The following is a 7,241-nucleotide window of genomic DNA, read 5'->3' on the forward strand; positions in this document are numbered from 1 at the left end:
ACTTCCCAGCCAATTAATCCAGAGACTTCCATAATCCACCAAGAAAATACTTGTCTTTATATTCCAATGAGAAAGATGTGGATCTAAAAAAGCGTGGCTGAGCTAGCTGGAGTCTTCCAGCAGTGGTGAGAGCAGCAGTCTGGACTGAGATGCACTGTAGAGCCGAGAGCTGCTCCCCAATCAGCCTGCTGGCACCAGCCGGGCTCACAAAGACCCCGATTGTCCACTTTGCAGGAAGGAGGAAGGGAGGAATCTACCTAGGACCTGCAAGTAAGTATGCACTCCCAGCGGGAAGCTGGATTAAGTCTGCAAACGGCACGACTTTGTTTTAGGCCTGAAGAGAGGAATGCTCACCTCTCCAGTTTCACCCCACAGAGGAGGCTCTGTGGTCAGAAACAGACATCAGAGGCTTTTCCGTGGATGGATGTCGATAAAAAGAGAGCAGGAAAAACAACTTCAGATGGAAATGAAGAGGAAGGTGATCTGAAGACTCGGTATAGAAGTCTTCCCGTGGTGTTATGTTTGTAAAAGTTTTTTCACTTCCCAAGAACACTGTTGGTATTTGGACAGAAAGTTTGCAGCTTTTTAATATTTTTTTCTGACGCATTCCTACTTGATCCATCATGGGTGCAGATTCAAAAAGAAACCCAGAACTTTTAACAGGAACATTTGTAACACAGACCTCAGTGCAGCTCTGGGTCCAAATGACCCACAACCACTGTCAAACAGTGAGGAAAACTCTGAATGAATCCTTTCAACTTCAAAAATCCTATTCATTTTTGCAATTTCCATAACAGAGAAGAAGTGATAATGTCGGTACACATGGAGCTAATAGTCCCTTCACAAATTAATAAAAAAGAGCTTTATATGCTCTTTATGAGCTCCTTACAATATTTTTCTATCAATAACACCACAGAGGGGCTAAAAAAGCTTGTTTTCTGTCCATCAGAATTCAAACATTAACATAAAATATTAATTATCATAAATCTTTTTAGCCAAAATCAAAAGTCATTTTAGTTTCTGCAGAGAAATGAAAACTCACCTCTGAGTTGTGGGCGGGACTGTTGGAGCAGAGTAAACCTGCCCTGACTTCCCATTATCCCTTTGTTTACATGCACTCCTGCTATCCTACAGCCCCTCACAAAATAACATTAGCAGAGCAATATCAAATCTGTCCAGCCGTTGTTACGGCTGTGGCCGTATTTGGTTTTGTTCTGTTTATATATTCTATGTTTTGTGTACTTGGATTCATATCAGAGTGGGACTTATGTGTTTTTGTGCATCTTAGTGTGTCTGTTTATGTCTGATTATTTTCAGGTGTGCTGGAAAGGGTGTGGCCTCCCATTGGACAAGCTGATGGAGGCAGCCTTTAAAAGCACCACATGGAGCTCCAGTCTGTGAAAAGGAAGCCTTGCAGCAACAAGTCTCCACTGTTGCTTGGACCGCTTATCCAGTTGTTTAGTTTGTGTTGCACTTTTTGTAGTTCTTTGTAGTTCTTTGTAGTTCTTTGTAGTTCTTTGTAGTTCTTTGTAGTTCTTTGTAGTTCTTTGTAGTTCTTTGTAGTTCTTTGTAGTTCTTTGTAGTTCTTTGTAGTTCTTTGTAGTTCTTTGTAGTTCTTTGTAGTTCTTTGTAGTTCTGTCCATAGTTCTGTCCATGCCCACTCTGTTTAGTCTTTTGGTGTCATGGTTTGAGTTTGTTGTGTCTTGTTTTTCGTTTTAGTTCTTGTTCTGTCTTGTTTGGTTCTGTTTCCTGTTTTATTTTGTAAGGTTTCCTGTCTTGTCTTGTTTCTTGAGTTTTACTTCCTTTGGTCCCCGTCTGCCCTGATCGTGTTCACCTGTGTCTTGTCTGCCCTGTCTGTATTTAAGTCTTGTCTCTGCCTTCCTCCTGTGCTGGTCCATTAGCTTTGTCATGGTGTCTTTGTCATCCTGTCTTCAAGCCTTGTTCCATGTTTCAAGCCACGCCAACTTAAGTTTTGTTTTGTAATCCTGCTCTGCAGCGCTTTTTGTTATAATTAAACCCCTTGCCCTAGAACCACGTGCCTCCGCCTCTGCATTTGGGTCCTTACCTGCTCTTGAGCCCCCACACCTTGACATTTGGTTTGTAGTTATGTTATGTGAAACTGTAGGGGTGAACTGCCATTTTCTTTTGTACTTGTTTTCTCCTGTTTGTTAGTTCAGGGAAGTTTGTGATTGTCATTGATTTCTATTTTCTTTCATTTCCAGGTAAGATTCCAAGATTTCAGTTAGTTTGTTATTTTGGCCTTGGTTCACCCTGAAGCCTGTTTGCTTCACTTTTAATTATTGGTGGTTGTTTATTTATTTGTAAATTTGTCATACTTTTGTATGGAGACATTCGTTTGGTGTTTTTGTTAATTCAAATTTGGTAGCAAAACCTTCACTTTTTATGTTCTGCTCCTCTAAGGCCCCTAGAGGTCGAAGGGAGCGTAACAACGTACAGTTTAGATCCAGATTCCAGCTCAGATGAAAAAACAAAGACATTCATGGATCTGTTTGACTGCAGGTGAATGTTTGAGTTTCAGTGTATTTTTTTACATCACAAATGTGATATTTTTCAAACAGTATTTTTATTCGGCTCCCGATTCACAACAAATTGAATAAAGAAATACCAGTACTTCTGCTACAGAAAAGGAGGAGAACAACGTCTCAAAAGAAACCAGAGTTCAGCTGCAGAGGACAACCAGAAAACCTGACTGTACCTGACTGACAGAGGCAAAGTCCACAAACACTTGTTTGACCAGCAACACACCTACACACACATATCCAACCACACATGCACACTAACATGCACACATACACAACATGCACAGTTGAACTTGCCCTATCTCAGTCTGGTTCTACATAAATGTCTGTTTCCTCTAGGTGGCGTATTCTGCGGGGGTGCATTCCTTTTTAGAACTTTCTCATCTGATTTTCTGAAGAACTGAATGGTTCCAGGACGCCAGAGGGATGATCGGTGGTCTGGGCTCCGCCTTGTTGTGTGTAATAGAGAGACAGTGGCTGTGTTTCCGTTACATATAAGCGCAAAATGGTACTGAAATTCTAGAAATGTTAAACACAAATTTCCATTAAATCCTAATTGTACAAATAAACACAAACCAACTCACGCGATAAGTCCTTCAGAAACACGGTGACGGATGTGAACAATACTTTGACAGCAGATCCATCTCATGTTTCTGCCACGGCACTAGCGCTCATCATCATCTACCAAAGGAGACGTTGGTGTCTTCTTCAGGCTGTGGAGCGGTGAGTTCCTTACATGTGGGAGGGGCTACAGATGAAGCCCATTTGGGCAATGGTGGTTGGTGATTTTACAGAGTAGCTGTGGATCCAACAATTCAAGATGAGACGCTCTACTTTTGATGAGCTGTGTGATGCTGTGCTGTTGCTCTGGTGGCATCCGCTGTGCAGCGCCCAAGGCCGCCAGTTCCTACCAAGAATCACCATCTTGTTGTTGGTCACATGACTCATTCAGTTTGGAAAAACGTGTGCTTCCATTGCAGTTTTGGGATATATTTCGATACGCCTCGAAAAACAACTCCTCCAAGCCCAACAGCTGTAATCTGATGAATGCTAGTTTTTTCAAAATTGTTTATATTAAGCACATTTATTATCGCAAAACAATTTGCGCAATTTCCTAGCCAGTGGAAACGCAGCTACAGATTGTTTTGCCTGATTTGTTCCAACAAGACCAAACACGAGGACGCAGGGTGCTAATCAAAGGAGTAGAAAACAAGATCAAGCTAAAGTAAGTTGAGCCGAGACAGAAAACACTTAAAGGTATAGGGCCCACTCACAACACCCTGGCCCATTCGCTCAGTGCTGCTCCGATGACATGACAAGGGTTGATTGCTTCCAAAACAGAGATCATCTTTAAACTCCTTTCAGCATCCACACTCACTCACAGGTAAAACAGAGATCCAAAAGGTGTTGTTCACTCTTTCAGTCAGCTTTCAGTCACACCACAGGTTGCCTTTCTCATCAAGACACAGTATTTTATTTATTTTGTTGCCACAATCCTGTATTTTCACACTAAATCCATGAGAATTCTTAATTCTGCAGATTATTTGAGTTTATCTAGTTTTTGCACATTTTCCACTTCAGGGTCAAAGGGCAAAATCACTGACGCATTTTCTGTTGGAGGCTAAAGAGCTCATCATCCTCTTCCCACACCAGGAGTTACTGAGTTCCAGTAATCCAGGGTAATCCAGGGGTTGGAATGTTTCTGCAGACAGCTCTGGGTTTGACCTCTTGACAGGCAGGTGTGACAGTTTTAAGCAGAGCTGCCGCTGTACTGGGAATGGGGGCACATTTTAGGCTACAGATTTGTGGAGGAATTGGGATTTTTGTTTAATAAGCAGGTGAGTAGACTTTACGTTGTCTTATCCAATCCCCCATTTTCAGAGCGTAATGGAAGTTAATGTTGGGATTGTTGTAACTACTTTTTCCAAAATAAGTTAGTAACGGAATCAAAACCATTAAAACAGTTGCTTTAGCTAATAATTTGGATTTTCAGCATTTTTTTGGTTTCACTAGTTATTGAAATGAGTAAAATAAACAGTTCCTGACATTTCTTATAACCTTCAGTATTAACCATTTAGCATATTTAGCAATAAAAACCAATGAACAAAGGGAGCAACAAAAGATGGTAAAGCAGATGAGTATTTACCGAAAACTATACACTTGAATGCACTGAAGGCAACTAACTGAAATGAAGACAGCTGTGGACAACGTCACTGAGGCCTTTGGAAATGAGGCTCTGGTTAGGGGATGCAGTGACTGTAACTGCAAGTTAGCCACACCTAAGGAGTATTCGGAGTCTCCAATGAAGCATGTCTTCGTTCTGTGGGAGGAAACCAGCTCTAGGAGAACACGGAAACTCCACACCAGGCAGGATTTGAACCGGGGTCTTCTCACTGTGAGGCAAGAGTGCTAACCACTTGTCAGAAGTCAGAACTCTGGCTCCCTCTCTGGTCACCAGTGGGAACCATCTCCAGAGTTCTGGCCACACTTCCTGGATGCTGCACACCTGACTCTCATTCACTCAGTCAACCACAGCTGAGATGAGCTCAATGCGAAGTATTGTTTGTGCCAGACAGCCTTCATTACTGAGCGTTACTCTGTCTTCTGTCTTCGACTCTGACCGCCTGCCCTGACCCTTGTCTGGATTTTGACCATCCTGTCCCTTTTGGATGATCTGATGCCTGTTATAGACTCTTGCCTGCCTGACTCTAATTTAGCTTTGTGGACTTTTAGCTAAGCTAATAAACCTGCTGCCTTTGGATCCAGCAATCTGCCTGTTCTTGTGACACACCCATGCAGCCCAAAATTTGACAGTTTGATCAATAAAGTGTTTATTGTTTTTGAGATAAAGTAGTATTTAATGTGTTTCTTATTAAAAAAATTTAAATAAATAAAACAGTCCCTAGAGATCAGTACTTTGAGTTTTCAATTAAATTCAATTCAATTTTATTTGTACAGCCCAAAATCACAACAACAGTTGTCTCAAGGTTAAAATGGGTTAGGGACGCTTCTGGTGTGATGTGTGACTAAACAGTATCATTGAGAATGAAAGAAAAGATGTAGAAGACTGTGGTGAGAGCAGCCACGTTGTTGCAGGCATGTCCAAAGTCCGTTCCGTGAGGCGAATGTGGGCCGCATTCATTTCCACTGGCTAACAGGGTCCTGTCATAAAATTAATAATAAACGGCCCTCAGCACTTTCTAAAGTTGTGGTTGTGATTGGCTAAACTACGTCATGAGCCGTTATAAACCCGTGGTAACAACCTGTGGCTACTTGACCTTCAGACCCTCGACGGCCAGATTGGACCCAGCTGTTGGCTCTCACCTCCTCACCCTGCCTGCTCTTCTTAAGAGGAACCTTCCCCAGGATTCATTGCCAGTTCATTGCCCCTCCATGGTGCAGTACCTGGTCACAAGTTTAGTTACCAAGTTGTTTCTATCTATGTCTGCATACCTAACTAAGCTCTCCACCTCGTCTACAGGACAGAATCCACGAGTGTCAACATGGGTCTTTTCTCTACACAAGCTGACGGAAAAACTGCCTGAGATCCAAAGCCTCCAGCCACGCCAGGACTCCCAGCTACTCCGCAAGCTTTCCCACACTGTTGGATAACCAACGTTCAAGCTCTGTCCCCACATCATCACCGCCATTCATCATTGACGTTCCTACTCACCTACTGGTCCTCATCTGGTCACCTTTGGCTTACTCCACCCAAGTCTCTTCAACCTACTGGGACAATAAATCTTTAACCCTTGTGCTATCCTGGGCACTTTAACATTGGGAGTTGGGTCGTCTAGACCCACTAGACAGTGCGCTGAACCCTTTTCACTGGTGTCCATGGATTACATGAAATCTTTCCACCTTTATCCACCTTTGTCATGGTAGGGGTAACACGTCAATGGAAGGGTGGGGTCATCTAAGATAGCACAAGGGTTAAATCCATTTCTGTCTTGCGTGAACTTTCTGGGTTCCAGCATTTGGGTCTGCTCTGCCTTGTTGATCATGACACTATTTGTGTTATTTTCACTGTAAACTTCAATTTAGAAGTTTACAGTGAGCATTTATTTGTAAATGTTACATTTCATGTGAACCTATAGATCGATAGATAGATATAGATAAGTGTAGTTTGTTATTTTTCCTCATGGAAAGTGAAGGTGACAGTGGTGCCTGTGGTAATTGGAGCACTCGGGGCAGTAACCCCCAAGCTGGAGGAGTGGCTACAACAGATTCCTGGAAAGACCTCAGACCTCTCAGTCCAGAAAAGAACAGGAACAGTTAAGATACTGCAGGACCCTCAAGCTCCCAGCCCTGTAGTAGAGGACCAAAACTTTGGAGAGAAACCACCCGTGGAGGGTGAGAGGGGTGGTTTTTTTCAGTTTTTTTTTTTCCCCCAAAGACTTTTTCTTTTATTTCTGGTCTTTAAATAGGAAGTTTACTGTATATAAGTTTGGTTAAAAAAATGTGTTCACATATGTTTCTGTTTTAGAATAAGAAATGAAGAAAAGTACACCATTGCAAAGAAAATTAATGAAAGAGTTAATTTGAAAAAACAAATAGAGGGACTTTAAATGACACCAACTGATTTTAAAGGGCATGTATCATGCAAAATCAACTTTTTTGAGTCTTTAAGTGATTTTTAATATTCATTCCTCAATAATGATGGTATTTTGATCCATTCATGCCTTTCTGAGTAATCTTGTT

This window comes from Oryzias latipes, chromosome 8 (assembly GCF_053564925.1).
Source record: "Oryzias latipes strain Hd-rR chromosome 8, Olatipes_Hd-rR_3.1".
Classification (NCBI taxonomy): Eukaryota; Metazoa; Chordata; class Actinopteri; order Beloniformes; family Adrianichthyidae; genus Oryzias; species Oryzias latipes.